The sequence below is a fragment of the Canis aureus genome, chromosome 18, assembly GCF_053574225.1.
Source record: "Canis aureus isolate CA01 chromosome 18, VMU_Caureus_v.1.0, whole genome shotgun sequence".
NCBI lineage: Eukaryota > Metazoa > Chordata > Mammalia > Carnivora > Canidae > Canis > Canis aureus.
Window position 1 is genome coordinate 38,093,770 of NC_135628.1, and position 23,487 is coordinate 38,117,256.

The 23,487-nt window shown below is 40.4% G+C and overlaps 1 long non-coding RNA gene across 2 annotated transcripts in view; it reads right to left on the reverse strand.

Annotated features, from left to right (window-relative positions):
- The window catches only part of LOC144288859 (uncharacterized), a 171,596-nt gene extending 150,076 nt beyond the window's left edge, over nucleotides 1-21,520 (reverse strand). For both annotated transcript variants that reach the window (XR_013356868.1, XR_013356869.1), the window contains exon 1: nucleotides 19,293-21,520. This is a non-coding gene — a long non-coding RNA (uncharacterized LOC144288859). The remainder of the gene's footprint in view (nucleotides 1-19,292) is intronic.
- Nucleotides 21,521-23,487: the final 1,967 nt, after the last annotated feature.

A 23,487-nucleotide genomic window follows, 5' to 3' on the forward strand; every position in this document is an offset into this window, starting at 1 on the left:
TATTCTTTTTGATCTATTAGAGATACGAAAATTCTGTTCTAAGTTACATGTGAATATTTTTCTCTATTGTATTGTTTACTTTTTGATGTGTTTAGGAAAAACACTGAGACTAAAATTGCTAGTCTTCCAAAACCTGAGTAGGGTATTTCTTGCAGTTAGCAAAACTAAGATTTCAACTAAATAAAAATGATAGAAATCATCTAAGATATTTTAACATTTTGGTAGGTTTTTTTTTTTCACTGTTAAAATTCTTAAACAGCATTAGTTCTTAATAAAATGCTAAAAATTTCTTGATGTCTTAATTTAAAATGAAGACTTCTTTAGATACACATACATAGTCTATCCATTTTTCATATGGGAATGGAGAAACAGAATGTCCTATATTATCTCATCCCTGTTGGCTTGCTCCCTAGCTTAAAATGAAAATGTAAATCACCTTTTCCTCCAGAATTCTCAGATCATTAAATACAGCCTGTTTGATCCTTTATCTAGCTAGATAACACTCTCTTTGATCCTTTGTCTAGCTAGACAGCATTCTCTCTGAATTTTCCCTTTGTTTTGCTAATCATAGGAGGGGGTCCCGAATCTCCTTGAAGTGGGTGAAAGTGATAGTTTTTACTCACTGACATATCATTTTTCTTTAGTTATGTTTTTATTTTTATTTATTTATTTTTTTTGGGGGGAAAGGGGCAGAGAGAGAGAGAACTCTAAGCCACCCAGGCATCCCTAACACATCCCCATTCTAGATATTATATTGCTATGGAATATGACAAACCTGACTTCTCTGACTACCACATGTCAAGAGAAGACATGGGAAAATTTCCTTCTACCTTGGAAGCAAAAAGAAACCAGAATTACATAGTAGGAATTCTAAACAGTAAATAGGACTGTAGTTTGCAAAGACAGAAAAATTAAAGGCTTCTTTCCCTATTTCTCTCTGAAATTGACCAGACAGAGGCTTTTATTTTCACCATCCTTCAAATTTGCCCTTAAACTCCATACTCATAGTTTCTCGACATCAGTTTTAAGAACTGATGGCATTTTCCAGTTATTTGCTCCTTAGCATATTAGTTGGTGCTACTTTAAATTTATCATTTGCCTGTTTTCCCTCTCCTGCATTTTAATGAAGAATGCTATGGCTTTGCCAGTACTGCAACTTGGTTGGGATTTTTCTCAAATTAATTCTACTCTGAACAAATCACTGCTCCAACTTGTTTTCAGTTGTTTAAAACACATCTCCAAATGGGGAAAAAACAAAAAACCAACAACCCCTTCCTTCATGTGATTGTCTCATCTCTAGGCTTCCAAGAAATAAATATTGGAATTTGTATAGGCTTTTCCTATGGTAGATTACATACTTTGCTATTAGAAAAATAGTGAAAAAATACAGTAAAATGGACTAAAATTGTGCCTATTCAAATGTTAGAATGTTACTCAAACTTGTTCCTGTATTGAAAGTTAGAGGCCAAGTCTATTAATTTGCTTCCACATTCACCATAAACCAGTAGTCCCTCTATTCCATGTCTCTGTGAATGTTGCAATCACTGTCAGTGACCTTGTCTAGCCTCTGAGAAACATTCCAGACTCTTTCCTCTCCCTTACTCCCTACACCTAATTGTCAGTGCCCCTGGTCAATCTTACCTCTTGCTCTAACATGAGTCTGTCATGGCTTCCACAATGGCCTCCACCCTATCCCTCACCTCTGATCTTTATCTGCCCAGTGCTGTGGAGCCCCAGGAAGTCTGACCCACTCGTTCTCCAGGAGGAGGAGAACGAGTACATGAGGGACTCTCCATCTCCCTATTAGGGACCGAGTACATTAGGGAGTACATTAGGGACTCTCCATCTCTCTATTAGGGACTCTCCATCTCTTCAAGACACAGAGCAATATTTTCAATGTAGTATTCGAGGGCCTTCAGGATCCTTCTGGTGTTTACATTTCTAGTTTATTTCCAAGTCCTTATACATGCTCTTCAATTCAGCTATACTCAAACATTCACTACTTTTTGAGAACACTATTTATTTCCCTTTGGAGTTTCCCCTTCTTCACTGCCTCCCTCTCTCTTCTTCACTTAGCATTACAGAATTCATTTCATATCAGTAGATAAAGAGCTACTTTAGTTTTAAGAGCTTCACAGCTGCTCATTTTATTTAATTGATCCATCTTTGCTGGGCCTTTATATGTTCCCAATCCTTCGTTATTATGCTCACTGAATATCCTTTTATACATTATTAGCCTTTGTATGAGTATATCTATAGGATATATTCATAAAGCAAAATTGTAAGGAAAATTGTAAGGACAAAGAGAATGTACTTTTGATAAGTATGTCAAAGTGCCCTCCTTAAAGACTGTGCCAATTTACATTCCTCCAACATACAAGTGTGCCTGCTTTTTCACCTCCTCACTGTCACTGAGTGCTATCAATTATTTTATTTTTTGCTCATCTGATAGTTAAAATTGGAATCTCACTTTTGTTTTCATCTGTATTTCTCTTTCATTTTGGGACAAGAGTTGCTCCCAACTGCAGCTCCCCATGTCCATAAGAATATGTACAGAGAACAATAGCAAAGGAAATCAAAGCTCTACATCATTTCCTATACTTGAGTCAAGTACCAGAGCTGAGCTCTCTGCCAACATGGATGGACAATGTAGAATCATTTGGTCCTAGGTTAGTCTATCCTAAACTATTTCTAACCAAATGCAAAGTCTGGCATATTTTTTAGTGCTTTGAGGAAGTAAACAGAGAAAGACATTCATTCATTCAACAGTTGCTTACTAGGCACCAGGAATCATCTCTGCATTTATGAAGCTTATTTTCCAGTGGAGGAGAGAGAAAAGAGTCACATAAATGTCAAATTGAAATTAATGTGTGAAATACTGCGATGTGTTCAGTACTATGAGAGAGGTCCATTGTGCTAGAACACTTAGTAATTACAGCAAGAGAGAGTAAGTCTTCAGTGCTATGGAAGATTATAATTCTTCAAAATTATTCTTTCTCTATCTCTGCTATGCTCCCTGTGGGTAGGGTGTACTTTCCCATACATTTAACTTTGGGCTTAGCTATTGACTTGCATTTGTCTGTAGAATATATATAGATGTGAAGTATATGTCAGGACTGAGCAAAAGCTTTAAATGTATTGCATGCTTTGGCCTTGTGTCTCTTGCTCTGGACCTTCACCAAGAAGATATCATTTCTTCACCTTGGGTTCTTGGATGCAGAGAGATGAAATAAATCCCAACAAGCCCAGTTGGACCAAGCAAAGCTAGCTGAGCCCAGCACAGCTGGAACCAACTGCAGCCCTCATGTCAAGTAAGCAAGAAATAAATGTTTGTTGTCACCAGCTACTTAGATTTTGGATTGTTTTTTACAACTTCAAAAGTGGACAAATACAAACTCCTATTCCCAGGCTTGCCCTGCCTGTGTATGGGAGACTGTAAGCTCCTGGCCTGGCTGACACAAGTGAAAAGAGTAAATCTGTAGGAGATGGCTGGGTCTCTTCCCTTGTAGGAAAAGGCTCTGACATGTCTACTGCTGGAGCTTCTTAGAAGAAGAAAGAGAGAGAGAGAGAGAGAGAGAGAGAATTTTGCTTCTAACCAAGATGAAGTAAGGGCCCAGATTTATCCTTTTTCCTGAAACAACCAAACCCAGACAAAATATAGGAAACAGTAGTGTGCAAAACATTGTAAATCAGTCAAGGAAGAAGAGTGGTCCCAACAGGCAGGAAAGAAAATGAAGTGAGCCTTGCAATTGTCCCAGCCTATTGATCTGAGAGCATTTCCAAGTCACAGTGCAGAGAGAGTGAACAAAGGCAGAAATTGGAGGACTCCCTGGGTGAGCAAATGAGCTGAGTCAAGGAAGACCTAGATAACTAAAATTCTAAGGATGGGGACAGAAGGCTGGAAAAGAGACAAGTTCACAGAGTGAGAACTTGGAAAATACATGGACAGTTCTCCTTGAGTATTCAGCTAAGTACTGATGACTGAATGCATATGAGGAAACTACCCAAAACTAGAAACTGAACCCTCTGACAGATCAGAGGTAGCAGTGCTGGGTGCTAAGTGGGCCCGGAACAGTGCCTGTTACACACCAGCCAGACTGGAAAACCTCAAGATTCACAGAATATTGGGTAGAGTACTTATTCTGAGCCGTAAAATAAGTGCCATTATACCTAAAAGAACTCAGATCATATAAAGTATGTTCTCTTGGGGCTCCTGGGCAGCTCAGTTGGTTAAGCATCTGCCTTTGGTTCAGGTCATGATCCTGGGGTCCTAGGATCGAGTCCCAAATCAGGCTCCCTGCTCAGCAGGGTGTCTGCTTCCCCCTCTGACCCTCCCCCCACTTGTGCAAGCTCTCTCTGGCTCAGTCACTCTCTGTCGGATAAATAAGTAAATCTTAAAAAAAAAAATATATATATATATATATACATATATGTTCTTTTACAACAATGAGTTTAAATTATAAACCAGTAATAAAAATATATTTTGAAAAATCTCAAAATATTTCCAAACCATATAGAATACATGTAGATCCATAAGTCAAGAAAAAAATGAAAGGGAAAATCAGAAAGTTTTTTGAATTTAATGAAAAAATTTACAACGCATCATAATTTGTAGAATGTTTAAGGGGAAATTTATAGCGCTAAATAAAAGAAAGAGTAAATTAAACCTAAAATAAGTAGAAAAAAGGAAATAATAAAGACCAGAATGAAAACTAACAAAATAGAAAGCAGAAAACAAATGGGTATATACATATAAACTTCTAGAATTCTATAATTTAAATAGATGCAGTTTATTGTATGTCAATTATACCTCAATGAAGCTGTTAAGTATTTTTAAAGGGTCTTGTAGGGAGAGAGAGAGAATAAAGGAGCTGACCCTTCTACAGCCTGAGAGAGAAAGAGAGAGAATGCTCTAGAGACTACAAATTCCTATGTACTTGGCATTTTAATATATTTTTTGGCATTTTAATATTTTAATACACATTGCTCCTGTCTAGAGGTAAATGTGGATACTTTGGTGACCTGTGATCAATCAAGTTAACATCCTTTATTCTAGTTTTCGTTTTTGTATTTTTTCTTAGTGAGAGAGAGATAGAGAGAGAACCAGTACAAGTCGGAGGGGCAGAGGGAGAGGGAAAGAAAGAATCCCAAGCAGCCTCCACACTCAGCAGTAGTGACACAAAACTCCATCTCACGACCCTGAGATCATGACCTGAGCTGAAATCAAGAGTTGGGAAGCTTAACTGACTGAGCCCCCCAGACACCCCCCATATTCTCAAGGGAAGAAAGCTGGGGGTTTGAGAGGTGGGTAGAGATCTTAACCTCTATTTACACTATTTGATCTATAAATGACCTGGCATAGTTCCAGTGATAACTCCAAGTTCTTCTGAACCCCAGCTTTACTCCCCTTGTCCCCCATCTCTATTAATGGCCTCACTATGTCACCAATCTTGCACATTTATTTTCAGTTCTTCCCTTCCTGTTGCATTCTATAAATCATTGAGTCCTGTCAATTGGACCACAGAAATTTCTATCAAATCTACCCCCTTCTCTACATGCTAACTTCTATTATCTTTGTTTTCTTTATTTTTTTAGTTGCCATGTCAATTAATAATTTACAGAATCATCAGAAATATTCTAAGATACAAAGTACATTACTTTCAAAGCACTACTCCCCATTACCTACATGATGAAGTCCAATGTTATAATTATAAGGCTGATAATTTCCTTCACAATCCAGCTTTAATGCTCTTCCATCATTCATTCTTCACCTTATGCTCCAGCCATTCTGCTTAATAATCTTAAGTGTAAGGCAGGGTTTGATGTTGGTATTTTTGCCTTTGTGCCTTCATACCTGCTGTTTCCTCTATCTCTCCTCTGCACGGTAGACTCCTACAGAATCTCTAAGACAGGTTTTTTTTGTTTTTTGTTTTTTTGCTTTTTTATTGGTGTTCAATTTGCCAACATATAGAATAACATCCAGTGCTCATCCCATCAAGTGCCCCCCTCAGTGCCCATCACCCAGTCACCCCCACCCCCCACCCACCTCCCTTTCTACCACTCCTTGTTCGTTTCCCAGAGTTAGAAGTCTCTTATGTTCTGTCTCCCTTTCTCGTATTTCCCACTCATTTTTTTCTCCTTTCCCCTTTATTCCCTTTCACTATTTTTTATATTCCCCAAATGAATGAGACCATATAATGTTTGTCCTTCTCCGACTGACTTATTTCACTCAGCATAATACCCTCCAGTTCCATCCACGTCGAAGCAAATGGTATTTGTCGTTTCTATGAGACTTAGTTTAAACATTATATCTCTGATTAAGCCTTTCTCAGCTTCTCAAAAAAAAAAAAAAAAAAGTCCCGGGGATCCCTGGGTGGCGCAGCGGTTTGGCTCTGCCTTTGGCCCAGGGCGCGATCCTGGAGACCTGGGATCGAATCCCACGTCGGGCTCCCGGTGCATGGAGCCTGCTTCTCCCTCTGCCTATGTCTCTGCCTCTCTCCCTCTCTCTCTGTGACTATAATAAATAAAAAAAATTTAAAAAGTCCCCTTTTGTTTGAGCCTCTAAATAATATTGCCTTAGTGAGATCTACTAATGGCACAAGTAAAATGATAACTAACCATAACCTTGGGGCAATGAACTTGGTGCTTTGGGCTAGGAGACATCACAGAAATTCTAGTGTAAAAAGGAAATAACAGAAAGAAAGAAGGAATATGTAGGTCAGAGTTTGCAGTACTACCTTTCTTGGAGCCACCTAGAGACTAAGACTGTTTTTAGAAAGATAATAATAAAAAATGAAGAACAATCATTTTTATTAGAATAGACATTAGAAGATGAAAGATCTATGTTCTGGGCATTTAGAAACTTGTACTTATTAACCCCACCTACCTGAAAAAGAAATTATTTACTTATTGATGGAGTGACATGTGTCATTCCAATGAAGACTATAAACAGACATTTTATTTATTTATTTATTTATTTATTTATTTATTTATTTATTTATTTATTTATTCATTCATTCATTCATTCAATCAAGACACAAAGAGAGAGGCAGAGGGAGAAGCAGGCTGCCTGTAGGGAGCCTGATGCGGGACTCGATCCCAAGACTTCGGGATCATGCCCTGAGCTGAAGGCAGCTCAACCACTGAGCCACCCAGGCATTCCGAAAACAGGCATTTTAAATGAGACTCATGCACCAGGGACAAGAAGGAGAACGGTCATTTCCTTTCACTGGGCAGTGTAGCCAAAATCTAATTGACAGCCTATGTGCATTCTTGTTTGCAGGTGTGACTACTACAATTTATTTTAATAAATATTCATCACTGTGGGAAAGCAACATGGTGCAAGTCAGAAGACAAGAATCCTAATTCATCTCTGCTAAAAAAATTTCCGAGTGATTTATCTGGTTTGTTTGATAAAGGAAAATAATTTTAAATATTTTAAGATAATGAAGCTTTGAAACAACTCTATAGATATTATTTATATTTCCAGTATCAAAAGGCTCTGGCAAATGATTTTTAAATGGAGTTTTGGCAGGAATAGGTGGAAAGTTTTTCTATGATATACTTGTTATCTACACTTTCCTAGAACTGCTAGTTCCAAATTAAGGATTATCCATCTTGAACCTCTTTTCCAGTACAAATCTTACCCTTCCTCTGGTCATTCTGTTTTACACAAAACTTAAGTGAGTTTTCAAAATAAATGAATTTTCCATTATTTTATTTTTAGAAAAGCCTCCCAAATTATTTGCTACAGGATATTGAATGATATAATTTGATTTCCTGAGGCATAAAATAGAAAATAGTTATGAACATGTTAAAAGTCTTGAGTAGGTTTTTGGTACTTTCTGTATGCTTTCTTAAGTTTCCACTGCTACAGTGGGAAATCTTCAGATTTTCTTTCCAATTCAAATAACATTGTACAGCCTTTGACAGGGAGGGCTTTTTTATCCTCTGGATTTTCATCATTTTATAAAGAACCCATGCCTTTCTGGGAGAGTTCCTTAGTAAATGTATGTTCTTTTAAAAAAAAATCAAAAAACATTTGAACCAATTTATAATTAGAGAATTTTATTCCTGGTAACAGTCAGGGCTACTTAGTTAGACAAATCTGATTACTAGAAACAATGAAATTGTTGAAAAGAGTAGAAGAAATTTCTTAAAAGCATCAAACTGCTAATGAGATATTGAGGGATACAAGGCCTAAAATCTAAGTGGAAATTAGAGATGTTAGTAGAACACTGGAGTCTATACATACAACATTTATTCTGGAATGTCTTAAATCTTAGCTTCAGTAGATTCTGAGAATGAAAGGGACAATATTTAAAGCTCTGGATCACATGAGATAGAGAATATTATAGGAAGTTGAATAATGACTGTATGGATGTGAAGGAGATTTAAGGGTGGTAAAAATATTCTACATTTGAAGATAAAGTGGCAATCTCAGATTAGGCAAAAAGAAAAAAAAATTAACTTATAGAGCCAAAAAACTAATGGGTCCCAAGTGGGATGAATATAAAGAAAAACACACTTGGGGCAGCCCGGGTGGCTCAGTGGTTTAGCACTGCCTTCGGACCAGGGCCTGATCCTGGAGACCTGGGATCGAGTCCCACGTCAGGTTCCCTGCATGGAAACTGCTTCTCCCTCTGCCTGTGTCTCTGCCTCTCTCTCTCTCTCTCTCTCTCTGTGTCTCTCTCATGAATAAATAACTAAAATGTTAAAAAGCAAACAAACAAAAAGCAGAAAACCCCACTTGGCCATAACAGAGTCAAACTGATGAAAGCCAAAAATGGAAGGAAAATCTTGAAAGCAACAAGAGAAAAATGTTACATTACCTACAAAACAATAATATGATTAATAACTAACTTCTCAGCAAAAATAATGGAGGCCAGAAGACTTTGTGACATTTTCAAAATGCTGAAAGAAAGTATCTGTCCATATAGATATGATAGAAACAATCTACAAGGTTAAAAATATGCCTAATTTCAACAAGCCAAGAAAAAATTCAACTTAATATTAATACATGCTGCTTCTTAACCTAAACCATAGTTAAATTTGGTGAGCAAAGTATCATGGTGATTCTCATGTGGTTATTAAATAAGTCTTTTAAAATTTTTAATAGAAATAAATTTATAAAAGAAGTAATAGTTCTATGAAAAAAAAATGAGTTCAAGAGGTCTTCAGGAAGGATTATAAAGTGGGAAGAGTAGCACCCTAGGACATACTTCTTAAGTAACCACGATGTTAGAGGGTTGGAAATCCAAGAGAAGCCTCTGAGGAAACCTGGAAGGAGAAACCTGGGTGTCACAAGTGAGACATCTAAGCACAAAAGCCAAAGCAGGAGAGTCACTGGTGATAAATGCTGAGCCAAAGTTTGGTAAGATTTATATCAAGTGTGCACTACATTTAACAACAGGCAGTCATGGACATCTTGGCAAAAATACCCTGAGAAGAGTAATTGTTAGGGTTGGAGACTAAGGTGCTTAAAGGATAGAATGAGAGGGAAGTAAGATAGGAAATATAGTTAGTTGGGAATCCAAAGGAAAAAGGCTAGAGGGCAGTTGAAAGGGGATATGGGCTATATCAGTTAGCTATTGCTTTGTAACAAACAGCCCTAAACTCGGTATCTTAAAATAAGGATTTATTATCACTCCTGGGTCTATGGGTGAATTGGATGGTTCTTCGGAACTGGGCCTAGCTAGGCCCATTCATGCAACTAAGGGCTCATCTAAGGGCTGACTGATCTAGAATGGTCTTACTCACAGTTTAGAAAGTTGGTTTTCTGTTGGCTGGGGTGGGGGCAGTGCCTGGACCATGTTTCATCATTCAGCATGCTAGCTCACATGGTGATAGCAGGGTTCTAAGACAGAGCACAAGCCCACAAGATCTCTTAGGCCTAGTCATGAATTGGTACTCTATCTGACACACCTGACTATCCAAAGTGAGTCACAAAGTCAGCCAAACTTCAAGATATAGGGAAAGAGATCTACCTCTTGATAGGAGGGGCTGCAAAGTTCCACTGCAAAGCCCACTGGTAGGGGTAAAGAATTGAGGCCATTTTTGGTTATCAGTCTATCACACGGAATGAAGGCTGGTTCTTATATTTGTTTTGTTTTTAATGGAACAGGGTTGATTATATTTAAATGATGTTGGGAGAGAGCTATACAGAGGGAGAGGTTGAATATATGAAAAAGAAGAGAACACTGAAAGAAGTTTCTGAGGTACATGGAGAGCATACAATCTACAGTATGAGTGGAAGGATTAGCCAGAGATACCAGTTCCATTGCAGCACATAGGAAAGTGTAAAAGATGGGGTGCAGGCAGAACAATGTACTGATTTGGTGTTAGAAAGTTGAATGAATTATTGTCTGGTGGCTCCTTTCAAATGAGAAGAAGGATGCAAAATAACTTGTCAAGAGTGAGAGGAGAGGTAGAAAGCTTGCATATTTATAGATATAAAAGGGAAATTAGGGTAATTGTAGGTCTGGTTGAGACTGAAACCATAGCTTTGAAGCTTTACCAATAAGCATGGTGTTGTGATTCTCTCCAACCACATTAAGGTGCCTGGGTGCAGACATGCGTGGGACAGACTATTAAATTCACCTAGGGTTGAGATTTTGCTAGGCCAATGAACTAAGAAGGACAATGGAGCAAAGATGTAGAAAGAGAGTGGTGAATGGCTCATGAAATACAAATTAAACTGAGGAGAAGCAAATATGGAAAGTGGTTATATTAGTTTGCTAGAGCTGCCGCAAGAATACTATAACCTGGATGTTTTAAATAAGGAAATTAATTTTCTCACAGCATTGGAGGCTAAAGTCCAGGATCAAGGTGTCAGAAGATTTGGTTTCCTCTAGGGCTTCCCTCTTTGGCTTGCAAATGGCCACCTTCCTACTGTGTTGTCACATGGTCTTCTCTCTGTGCATACATATGTCTGTGTCCCAATATCTTCTTCTGATAAGGATGCCAGTCATTTGGGATTAGGGCCCACCCATATGACCTCATTTTACCTCAATTTACCTCTTTGAAAGCCCTATCTCCAAATACAGCTGCATGTTGAGGTATTGGGGGTTAGACTTGAACATATGAATTTGGAGGAACAAAATTCACCTGAAAACAGTGGTGATAGTTGGGAACTGAAGAGATTCAACGACTGGTGGCTTTGTTGAAGTCAAAGAAATAATGTCATGCAAATGGATGAGAAAGAATTGGAAGAACAGAGTTTTGTGTTTAAAGAGTAGCATGCTTGAATTTAGAACTTCAGGTTATGGCAAAGTTTAAAACAAGGCAATAACAGTGGGTAGCTGAACAGGGGAAAGTGATCATGAACTCAAGAAGCCAAGATTCTGAAGGGATTTTCCACATGAAAATGGAAGTTCCTTAGGTCAACTTGGGGTGGAGGGTACTGATAACAGGGATACAGGTTATACAGAACTGTGAGAGAATGAGTCCCAAAGCCCTTTGGTAAATGTGGGGACAGAGTCCCTCCTTCCAGCAGGCCTTGAGAGAGATCAGACACGAAGTAGATGGGCGGACTGTAGTCCCTCTGGAGCTTCAGATTGGCTTGAGTCAGAGGACTAAGAGGAGAGACCCTGAACTCAGGATTCCTAAATGGGAGGCCCTCTGGGGCTTGGAGGTGCTCCAGGAATGAGAGGTTGTGATGCCCTTAACTGACTGGAGGAGTGAGAGCATGCTTTGCTTCTTGAGCTAAATTTAGATTGTAGCATTACTCTTACCTTACACCTTTTCCATGGGCACACAGCAATAGAAAGCAGTGAGAAAATACTGAAACATTGGGAAAATAAATGCTCTCTTGATGTTGTTGAATCATATATTTTGAAGCCTAGTCTATAGATTTACCTTATCACTATGGTTACCATGTTTTCCAAACCAAAACTTGAGACCCTTAGGCTGGTAATAGACAGAAGTTCAAAACAGGAGAGTCCTAAACCTTTGTTCAGATTCTTAATAAAAATAATAGCATATATGAAGTGAAGGCATATTATGAACCAAATTCTTCGCTAAACCTGTATTAATATGTTTAATTACCATAACAATCTACTTTTTCAAATTGACTTTTAGGTGCTCTGTATTTTGATGTGAGTCAGTCATATGTGTTGCACAAATATTTTTCTTCTATACTGTACATTACCTATTCTCTCTCAATAGTGCCTTCCGTGTTCTTAATCTTATATTGTAGTCCTATTTATTACCTTTTTTCCCTGTTTGGGACACTTTTGCTGCTGTTTAAGAAATCCTTGCTTAAGGAAATAAAGATGTCCTCCCATTATTATTCTAAAAGTTTTAATCCACTTGAAATTGACTTTGAGATATAGTGTGAAGTAGAGACCACGTTTCCCCCTCCCCCCCATATTTCTATCCAGTTAACTGAGTCCCATTTAATGAAGTGATGATCCTGCAGTGCCCCCTTGATCATCTGGTGAGCAAAGATGAATGATATGTTTCTGGATCATTTATCCTGTTCCATTGCTTTATTTGTTGTGAGGTTACCATTGTTAACCTAATTTTACAGATGAGAAAATATATGCACAGGAAGGTGGAGAACCTTAGGGCGTAGATCACATTACTCAGTAAATACACTCTATGAATCATATTATACATGTATTGTATGTCCCTGAATTGATTCTTCAAAGAATACTCCCCCACACGGGTAACTGGTCTTAGGAATTAATGGAAGGTTCAAGTCAGAGACATGGGTTTGCAAAGCCATTCCAATATACATTACAATGAGCTCTCTGAAATGTGTCTACAACTGTAAAATGAGAAAGAAAGTGATACCTATTGAGTAGGTTTGGACAAAACTCAAATCAGACCACGTATATATAACCTAGCATGTAGTGCTGAATGAGGTTATTTGTTTCCTAGTCTCTTGACAATAATGCTGAAATCCGAAGAAATTTATAGATAAGTTTTCTGGCATAATATGTTCTGAGCAATTTTGGTGTATTTAGTTGGTTAGTGTTTGGTTTGCTTTGGAGGTTGTCTCTAATTTGGGCCTCACTAGGGAAGTTAAATGTGTGAGTGTCAATACTTCATGGCAAAGAAAGAAGGAGGGACACAGCTGAGAAAAAACAACCAGTAGTTTGGCCAAACACTATCATGGCCAGTCATGTCTATTTTCATTCTATTTTGCAAGTATTAGTTATCTTGAGATTATGGATGAAAAATACGCAGAAAGGTAGCAACTTGCCTGAGGCATTATCGTTAGATCAACCTAGGGTTAGGATGTGTGGTTTGTTCTTTGGCTCAGATATTCATGTAGCCTAAATAGCTATGAGAACCATAATCCTTGGAGCAGTTTCTTTCTTTCTTTCTTTTCATATTTTATTTATTTGAGAGAGAGAGATTGAGATGATGAGCAGAGGGGAAAGGCAGAGGGAGAAGCAGACTCCTTGCTAGGCAGGGATCCCAGGACCCTGGGATCATGACCTGAGCCGAAAGCAGGTGCTTAACTGACTGAGCCACCCAAGTGTCCCCTGGAGCAGTTTTAAAGGTGATTTATACTTCCCACAAAAACAGGTCCTCCTATGAAATATTTCTTTTTCCCTTTCCTGCCTCTCACCTTCTTACTTTTTCTCATTCTACTTTCTCCCATCTCAATATTTCCTGCTTCATCTTTATCTTCTTCCTATGGCTTAGACCTATCTGATATGATAACCCTGTGGCATTTCCCTGCAGCCTTATGAAATGCTGCCTCTTACACCAGCATTGAGAGTATTTAGGATAAATTGATCGCAATCCAGTGAGAGGTACTTACACAGCAACCTTTAATCCTGCTGGCTGCGTCTGCCAAAGAATCTCGATGCATGAGATTGTTTACAATGCTTCAGATACTTGCAGGACAAAAAATTTTATTTTTTATTTTATTTTATTTTATTTATTTTATTTTAAATTTTTTTATTTATTTATGATAGTCACAGAGAGAGAGAGAGAGAGGCAGAGACACAGGCAGAGGGAGAAGCAGGCCCCATGCACCGGGAGCCCGACATGGGATTCGATCCCCGGTCTCCAGGATCGCACCCTGGGCCAAAGGCAGGCGCCAAACCGCTGCGCCACCCAGGGATCCCAAAAATATTTTAAATTTACCTTAAAAATGCATACGGTGGTACCTAGCCTGCCCCACTAGAGGAGGTGGGGGTGCCAGTTCATGATCCTGTCTGGTGCCCAGACTTGCCCCTGCTGTGAACGGATGCATCGGGCTGCCACAGTCTGGCGCTAGCAGACATCTGCATTATCCCACAAGGCTCCTTGCTCTGACTCAAGGCTCCTGAAACATCTCCCTAATTATGATTCCCAGGAGATAGGCCCACAGGGAGAAATGGAACTGATCGTGCATGTATTTGCCTAGTATAGAATACAAGGGACCAACATTTCTTAGTTTCAGTAATTTTTTAAAGACTTGAGCTAATGCAATTCCTCTGAAGAGCAAGAACAAAACATAGAAAAGGAAGCACAAAAGATTGGACCTGGAGTCACATTTCAAACTGGTGGTTAATGTGCACAAGTCATCTAAATAGAATAATACACATTTAATTCCAGAATGTGTAAAGACTGTGTGAAGACCATTTTAAAAAGCCAGAACATAAGTCTTATACTAACCATTTTCCCCCCTACTTGCAGAATCTGAGGCTGTTCTGTGGCTTTATTAAATGGCATGTGCCTCAGGCTCTGCTTTTAATAATTCCATTTTCCCTGGAATTCTCACCATTCTAGGATCTACTAGTACACTGGAATTTTAAGCACATGATAAGGAGGACTAAGAAGCCTCTTTAGGTTTCTGTTTGCTTCCCCCCAAACCTCAGAAAGCAATTGTAGACATGTCTGGCACAATAAAAAACCCAGACCCCTCCACACTTTGAGTAGAATGCAGGATTTCTTAACCTTTGTGTCATGGTCACAGACAATGAATGGGGCTCATGCCTTGGAGCAAAGAAAAATATGAAAAGAAAAATAGAAGGGATGATAGCTTTCTTCACTCCCTTGAAGGGCTAGAAAACCAAAGGTGCTATCCTAGAACTAGACATCTCTGAAAGGTTCTCATTTCTGTCCACGAGGCTATCTCTGTCCCTTCCCTATCACTGATGTCAATGAGGCCAAGGGAGGCCTGCCAAAACCACTGCCAGGTGCTCATAATCCCAGGATATATATTTGCTAGCATGCTAGTCTCTAGAATCAACTTCCTGTTGGCAGTGGCTTCTCAGCAGTGCCTGGACAATAAAGGTTCACTTAGAGTCTGGGCCCTTAATACCCTGCTGGATCTTGGCTGCATGATCAAATCCCAGTGCTGTGGGAAAGGAAATTTTGCCTCTGTCTCAATGACATAGTCCTACACACCTTCCCTCCAGCACCAGACACATCTTTCTAGCCTACACATGTAGCTATATAGCCTATTTCAAAATTTGGAGTTTAATTACTGTCACGAAAGGACAAATACTATTTTATTCCATTTATATGATGGAGTGGTCAAAATCATAAAGACAGAAGGGTGCTGGAGGAAGGGAGACTAGGGAGTTGCTTATTGGTACAGTTTCAGAATTTCCAAGATGAAAAGAGTCACAGGCACGGATGTGAAATACGACTGAACTGTACAGTTTGAAAAGGCTAAGATGGCAAATTTTACGTTACATGTACTTTAACACAGTGAAAAAGAAAATCTGGAGCTTAATTAACATAAAGTTAAGAATGGAAAATAAAGTCGCAAACAGAAGAGAAACTGCCACCAAGTTAATGTCATTTCATTAAATGATAAGTTTTACCAGGAGAATAAATTTATTTAGCTTAGTGTGTATGCTAGGGAGATAAGAGTAAATGAGTTTACAGATTGTTTGGGGTCACATGCCCTCAGACTCAGCTCCAGGGAAAATCCAATTCCTAACCATTATACAGGGAGGATGCATGTGCCTCATAGAGAAAAGAAACAGGACTTACATAAGCAAGCACCGTCAACATGTGAATTTACTTATTAATTCTTCCTTCTTCTGTTGTCCTTGTGCAACTCAGAACAGCAAGCAGACAGCCTGGCAATAGTTTACACACTCTTCTCTTCTCAGACTATAACCTCATGAGAGTTGGAAACCATGCTCTTTCTTCTGTGTTTCAGGGAACCTTATGTGAGACTTGATCCCAGGACCCCGGGATCACTACCTGAGCTGAAGGCAGACTCTCAACCACTGAGCCACTCAGGTGCCCTGAACAATTTTAAATAATGAAGAAATTAGGAACTTTTAGAAGATAACTGCAAGAGGCCCAAATCCTTTTTTTTTTTTTTTTGCTTTGATATGTGTGATGGTTAATTTTGTGTGTCAGTTTAGTGTGGCTTTGGTGCTCGGATGTTTGGTCAAACATCAATCTAGATGTTATTAGGAATATTAGTCACATCTAAAAAAAAACACACTTTCAATTAATTAAGTCAGAAGATTTTGAGGAAAACTTTATTTTCCATAATGTGGGAGAGCCTCATCTAATCAGTTGAAGAGGAAAGACTGGGGTTCCTTGAGGAAGATGGAATCTGCCTCCAGACTTGAGCTGCTACTCCCCCCTGGGCCTCCTGGTCAGCTACCCCTGCAGATTTTGGATTTACCAGGCCCTTACAATCAGTGAGCCAATTCCTGACAATGACTCTATGTATATACATCCTGTTGGTTCTGTTTCTCTGAAGGACCCTAACATTATATGAACCTTTTATAAACATCATTGGGAAGTGACAATGAATGCGTTGGTGCTAGTCTTGAAATGTTGAGATTCTAACAAGTTCTAAGGGGAAATGTGGGAAGCACCTGGATATTTAATCTCCTTAATGGAATACACATGAAAATCCTCCTAATATGATCATGCTGGATCTCATTTTCAGCCACTGACCTTCTCTTAGGGAGAAGGTCAAATGTGCACCACACTTAGTTAACTGACTGATTAGCTAGAAAGGCAAAAGTGGCATTTAATCAGAGGGGCATGTCCAAACAAGTAGCAATGTCCTTTTTCCCCCTGACAGCCTAGATTCAGTCAATAATTAAATTTTTATTGAATGCAGACTATATTTAGAGTACTGAATTCAATGTTGCTGGACTGAAAAAGAAGTAAAAGATGTTGCACTCCCATTGAGCCCACATTCTAAAGGAGTAAGTTTACACCCACATGTAGACAGCAAATCAATTACAAGATTTCATAAAACTATCATTGTCAGGGAATGTCAGGTACGACCCTAAAGAACTCTTTGTGTAATGTAAACTTTTTCATCCAGCACAATTATGTTCTAGTTTGAAAAAATCAGAGATTTTTGTTAAGTGTGTATATTACCCATGGTTAAGGAAACCTGAAAAGGTTTCTCTATCAGTCAAATACCTTTATTTATAACTCCAAGACTGACTTAATTGAGTGATTTGAGAAATACAAGTTCTAAATGAACCAGGCCTAGACTTTTCTTCTTAAGACTTACATCTTAACTTCTATAAAGTTCATGTTTCTTATCATAAATCTTAGTAGAAGTTTATCATGTATGGGATTACTGAGTCCACAGCCTTCATTTTACAAATGCCAGAACTCAGTTCCTGGACGGTGAAATGATTTGCTCACAGTCACTTAGCCAGTTTTACAGTAAATTTACTACTACTCAAAGCCAGTTCTTCTAACTCCAAGAAATGTGTTCTATTGCTGGAACTGCCCCAGGTTGTCACTCAGGGAGCCTAGAAATGGGGTAAGTGACCTGGGAGTAGTTCTACACACACAACCCATCCCCAATCCATTGTGTGGTTTCATAAGGCTTCAGAGTCTGATAGTGAATAAATGGTGATTTCTAGCTTTTCTGGCTCTGGGTCATTCTTAGGTTACAGGTATTCAGAAGGGTGGATCAGCTACAAGTCAGACCTGTCGGTTAGTTGATTCTGGGTAGCCCAGTTATCATAACAGAAACTCAACTTCTTTTCTGCACAGAGCATATAGGAAATGCATTAGAAATATGAGTCAGACAGCACTTAGCTACTTCCAAAACTGCCTGTGGGTTGTTAATAGAGTATCGGTTTCAGAGTTGAAACTGAAGAGCTATTTGAGGACTTCTCAACCAGAGTATCTTCAAATTCTAAATCCACACTTAATCAAACTTTTACTGTTTTCCCCACAACCTCAATTGAGATCCACAGTGGCCCTTCTCCGTCCTCTGTACTCCGGGAGCAGATTGTAACTTAAGAGACATTTGGGGCAAGTGTCATTAGGCTTTATACCTATTTCCATGAATATTGTGTAACAATTACCACTGGCTATTATCTGTAAAACACCAATTCCTCTTTACATCAGTACTAAATCTCACCGGTTAAGTTTTACAACACAATTTCTTCTAATTCAGCAGGAATTCCAGACCTCTTAGGAATTAACCTAGAGGTCCGCACTGCACAGCTAGGGAGGGAAATTGGTCCATCTCAGAAGGGATTTCATCTCAGAAGGACTAGGCGTCCACATAGTTGGTGAGGGCCAGCAAGGCGAGAGGGTCATAAGCATTTCACATTTCCCCCCATTCTGTACCCCAAAACCTGCTTCATGTGGACTAAGGTTGGATGTTCCCTGAGAAAGCATGTCCTATAAGAAACAAGGGGTCACCATGAAGAGACCTGGCTTAGTTCCCTGTTTGTCACACTCATTACCAGTGTTTATCTCTGAGTGCGGCTAATCTTCAAGTGAGTCCAGCACTAATTGATCAAGTCATTGCTCTGGGCACCCCCTGGCACCTGGGTCTGAGCCTTCCATCAGGGCAGCCCCTTGTATAGAGGTCCACGCTGCCCTCTGTCCTCACATGATAGAATCCAGATGTCCCTGCCCTCAGCCCAGTGTCCTTTCCACACTGCCTCAGCTCACTGTGCTGACATTCAATGTTCCTGCAGTGACCCCAAATAAGAAGGGAATGCAACAGCTCCTAGCACATGAAAGTATTTGTTCAACAACATCACACACAGACAATTCATGGACATGCATGACATACTCACGTTCTTATGGCAAATTTGGATATTTTAAAATTTTACTTATTTCACATGCCTTCCTAGTCCTATTTCCCTCATGTCCTCTCCAATGATAAGAGCATGAATTTACATATTTCTCAACTCTTCTGAAAAAAACAAAAGAACAAACCCCCAAAACAATACCCTTGGAATCTCTGCTTCCTCTTGCATCCCATAAGAGAGAACCAACCTCTCTGAGTCATAATTTTCCTTCTGTCCCAACCTACAAGGAAGTGACCTATCCCATGGTGGCTTGGTTCCCAGCCTCTGAAAGAGCAAGAGAGTCACGCTTACTTTTGCTGAATGTTTCTTCTTCATTACAGTCTTAATTATTCTTTCAGGTCATGAGGAAGGAGCTGGCTGGTGTAATTTAGATGATGGTATCCACAGGGGGTGCAGGTATGCAGGAAGCCCAGCGTGTTCTTCAATCCTAGCACTGCTGAGATTTAGAAGTCCAGAAAGCCAGAGGGAGAACAGCAACCTCGTCCTTGACATGGCAGTTGTGCAGGTGATTCAGAGGTGGTACTATGTACTCATCTGTTTCAGTAGCTGTCTGAGTAATGCTTTGTGTTGAAGTTGAAAGTAATAAAACAATTAGTGGCATTTTAAAAATGATTGTAAAGAAATAAGGTTGCTTTTGCAAGCCATGGGTCCTGACACATTCTTTTTACATGTGTGAGATGAAGGTCACAGCTTAGATCTAATTTGCATATCTGCCTTGGGAATTCTAGAATATCAGGGTCTGCTGTGAGTGCAATTTGTAAGAGGACATACTCCAGGCTCCTGTGAAAAAAAGGCAAAAGCAACTTCTAATCTAATGGTCTGATTCCTGGGGGTGGCGTGTTCAGTGGGGCAGAGGATACATCCAGGCAGCCACCAGGCCTTTCTCATGGAGCACTGGGGGTCAGGTAAGCAGCTGGGGCTGCCTGCAGTTTCCATAATGGCAGAGATGTGGAAGGACAAACCAGGTCAGAGGTCATGAGGAAAAGTCAAGGATCAAAAGCTGGAAACACCATCCACAAATGTTCCTTATCAAGGATAACAGGTCCACAGAGTCTAGGGTTAGAATTATACTAGATCAGATTGAGAGCAGGGTAGGAATAGGTGAGATCGTGATGGCCGCCCAGGTAACTCCAGAGTGTTGGTGGTTAGCAGGAAGTTAGCAGGAAGCAGGCTTGGTTGGAATAATTCAAAGAACCAGATGCAGGACAGCCCAACAGCAGAACACTGAAAGGTATGTTCTATATGGCAGCTGGTAATGACCTTCAAAAGCTTTTGACCTGATTTTTGGACGTTCTCGCCAAGTGAAATTTCTCTAATCCTGAGGCAAAATTCCCAGCATTCCTTGTCCATGAATAGTTTCTGCAGCATCTAGATAGCAAGTAGCAGCAACATGAGGAGGGAAAATATGAGTGTACAGATGACTGCAGATGTTGCTAGGTGATTAGTAAACAGTGACAAAAATGTGGTCATGTACCCCCAGCTCAAAAGACACAATATCTACTCAGGAAAACCGAACGCCACTGACAAGAACTGGGTACTGAGTTCAGGGTAGGGAAGAAAAAAGTGCATGCTTGCCTGAGCACTAACACTTTCAGCTCCTGTAGCTCCACGAAAGGCTGAGGAGAACCTCCTCGGTCTGCAGACACCTGCTCCCCTCCAGCTCCAATGCACAATATAGTTGACCCCTGAACAATGTGGGGGTTAGGGGCACTGACCCCCTGCACAGTCAAAAGTCTATAGATGACTTTTGGTTCCCCAAAAACATAACTACTAGTAGCTGTACTATTGAACAGAAGCCTCATCAATAGCATAAATAGTCAATCAACACATATTTTACATTACATGTATTATATGCTATATTTCTTACAATAAAGTAAGCTAGAGAAAAGAAAGCATTATTAAGAAAATCATAAGGAAGAGAAGATACATTTATAGTACTGTATCGTGTTTACGGAAAAATTCCGCATAGAAGTGGACCTGCGCAATTCAAACTTGCGACGTTCAGGGTCCACTCTCCCCTGGCTGCCCCTGTGGTCTTTGCTCATATACATTACATGGAGCCACTGTCCTACCATGAATCACTCAGCGGGTTCTCACAACCCGCACAAAAGGACCCCGCAGTCTCGGGCTCCTGCTTATCTGAGTCTCTCTCACCTCTTCCCGGTCACTCCTCATTGCACTGCAGCCACACTGGCACCCTTTCTGTCCCTCCACAAACAGGACTCTTCCCCATCTCAAAGCCTCTGTTCCTGCTGTCCCCCCAAGGGAAGGTCCTCCCTCCAGCTCCTGCATAGCTGGTTCAGTTTCCATCTCCCAGGCCATGGTCTCCCCTGGCCTATGTTCACCCCTGCCCCCCGACTCCTTATTACATTTGCCAACCTCCTCACAATGTTTGTTTACTTTCTATTTTCTTTTCTGGGGGCACAGGCCCTGCAAGTCTTGTCTTGTGCATCATAGATGCTTAGATAAATTTGTACAACTGTGTGGATGAATGGAAAATTTCTCAGTTAGGATGTGGGGATAGGATGGAAGGGGTAGGACCAGCAGGTCTCTGCTTTGTTCAAGGGATTCTGAACCATCTCCCCTTTATTCTTTACCCCCTGGGCCATGCCTCTCTTCATCACCCCCCCAACCCCAACCTTGGACTCTACACACTTTTCCTGGACTCTGGGCTGACTGAGTTACCAGGGAGGTCACAGATTGCCACACAGTCTTTGAGCATACATGGAGTGGTTCTGTGGTGGTGTGTTATAAGGGGATCGGCAAGTGCTCTCTGACCCAAAAAGATCTACTCCATCTGCTTGCCACATTGTCTTTTTTAAAAAATTGAGATATAATTGACATCACATTTTCTGAAATCCTTCCATTAGCATCACAGTCATGCTTTTCACTTTTTAGCTAAGACATTGCCTCCTGTCCTGAGTCCTCCTTTTTCCAAATGGAAACAGTTCCGGGCAGGGTGACACAAAAAGTTGTCATCAGCTCCTTACTGTTAATTTCACAGAGCATGGTCTAGAGCTGCCCCATCCCAGGGGCTGCGTGATCCTGCCTGAGACTGAAGCAGAGCCAGGTAGCTGTCCTTTGCTGAATTAAAAAGAAGTCCCAAAAGACCGCCACCTCCACCTTAACAACAAGCCTGATAATCATGGTACAAAATTGTCATTTACAAACAAAACATATGAAGCGAGTGGTGAATGGAATCCAGCTGAAGCCCAGGAAAGCCCAGCGCCAGCCCAACTACACATCAGACTGTTGGGCGCCCCCCGTCCCCCCAGGCACCCTCCTCGCAAGCAAGTCAAGCAAGTGGTCAACCGGCTGCAAGAGTTTAGCCTCCCCTAACTTCTGGAGGCCTCCTCCTGCACAAAGCTAAGAACGACAGGATTGGACCAGATAATAGCCCTGAACCTGCCCAACCTGCCTCACAAGGTCATTATGAAGATGGCATATGATAAAGGCTGTAATCTGTCCTGAGTTACCCAAACATAAGCATTGACATTGACTGAAGCAGTTCTGCCCCCCTGGGGCTGTTCCTTCCTCTGTCTCTCAAATTACTTTGAAGAGTTTCCAACAAGAATAAAAAAACAAAAGCACCCTCGACCCAGATGGACACTACTCTTGGAAACAGCATATTGTAGGCTGGCACTTCAGGTTGGTGAGGATCAGTGTTTGGAGGGGAACTCTGAAAAATCCCTCTCCGAGATGGGGAAGAGTCCTGTTTGTGGAGGGACAGAAAGAAGAGGTCAAGAGGTCACCCCTCTTTCCCTCCTGCTCTTGGGCTTCTCATTTCTCCTTCACCACAGCCCCGCAGCCCGCTCCCTTTCTCTCTCCTGTCTGCGTGGGTTCCAAAGTCAGCCCCACTGACCTGAAAAAGCATGGGTCTTGAGCAGGATGCCAGTTCCCATTCAGGCCCACCTCGGGGGACCTGCCCACGCCCGAGGCCCTGGGGTTTTGCCAGCACCTCTAGAACTTACTACTGCAGTCTTCCGGAAACCCACGCTTGTGCTAACTGGCCAGACCTTTCACGCAGGTTTTTTTTCACTTTGTAATACAAACCAGCCCTTGAAATGCATCAAGCCTAGTTTTCATTTACGCCTGCAGTCTTTAGCTCGTAATTTTCTTGCTTTATCAGGCTTGGTTTTCAAGCCACTAAAAAAACATGAAGTTTTCTGTTTTTATAGCTGGAGCTCTATAAGAGTTTATTTTATTTTATTTGTTTGTAGCCCATGGATTCTCTCTCACAGCCTTGACCAAATCCAAGTCCTGGAGAGGTACTGTATCCGCATTTACCTTTAGCAGCATAACCAGAACAGATCACTGATAAGAAACAGATAATTCTGAAGAAAAAAACATAAAGTCATACAAGAAGGGCAGGGATTGGCTCTTCTAACACACCCGTTGTACAGATGAGGAAGGTGAAGTTTAGAGATTGCTCAAGTGATTTGACCAAAGGCTCACCACTCTATTAGACTAGCAGAGATGATCCTAG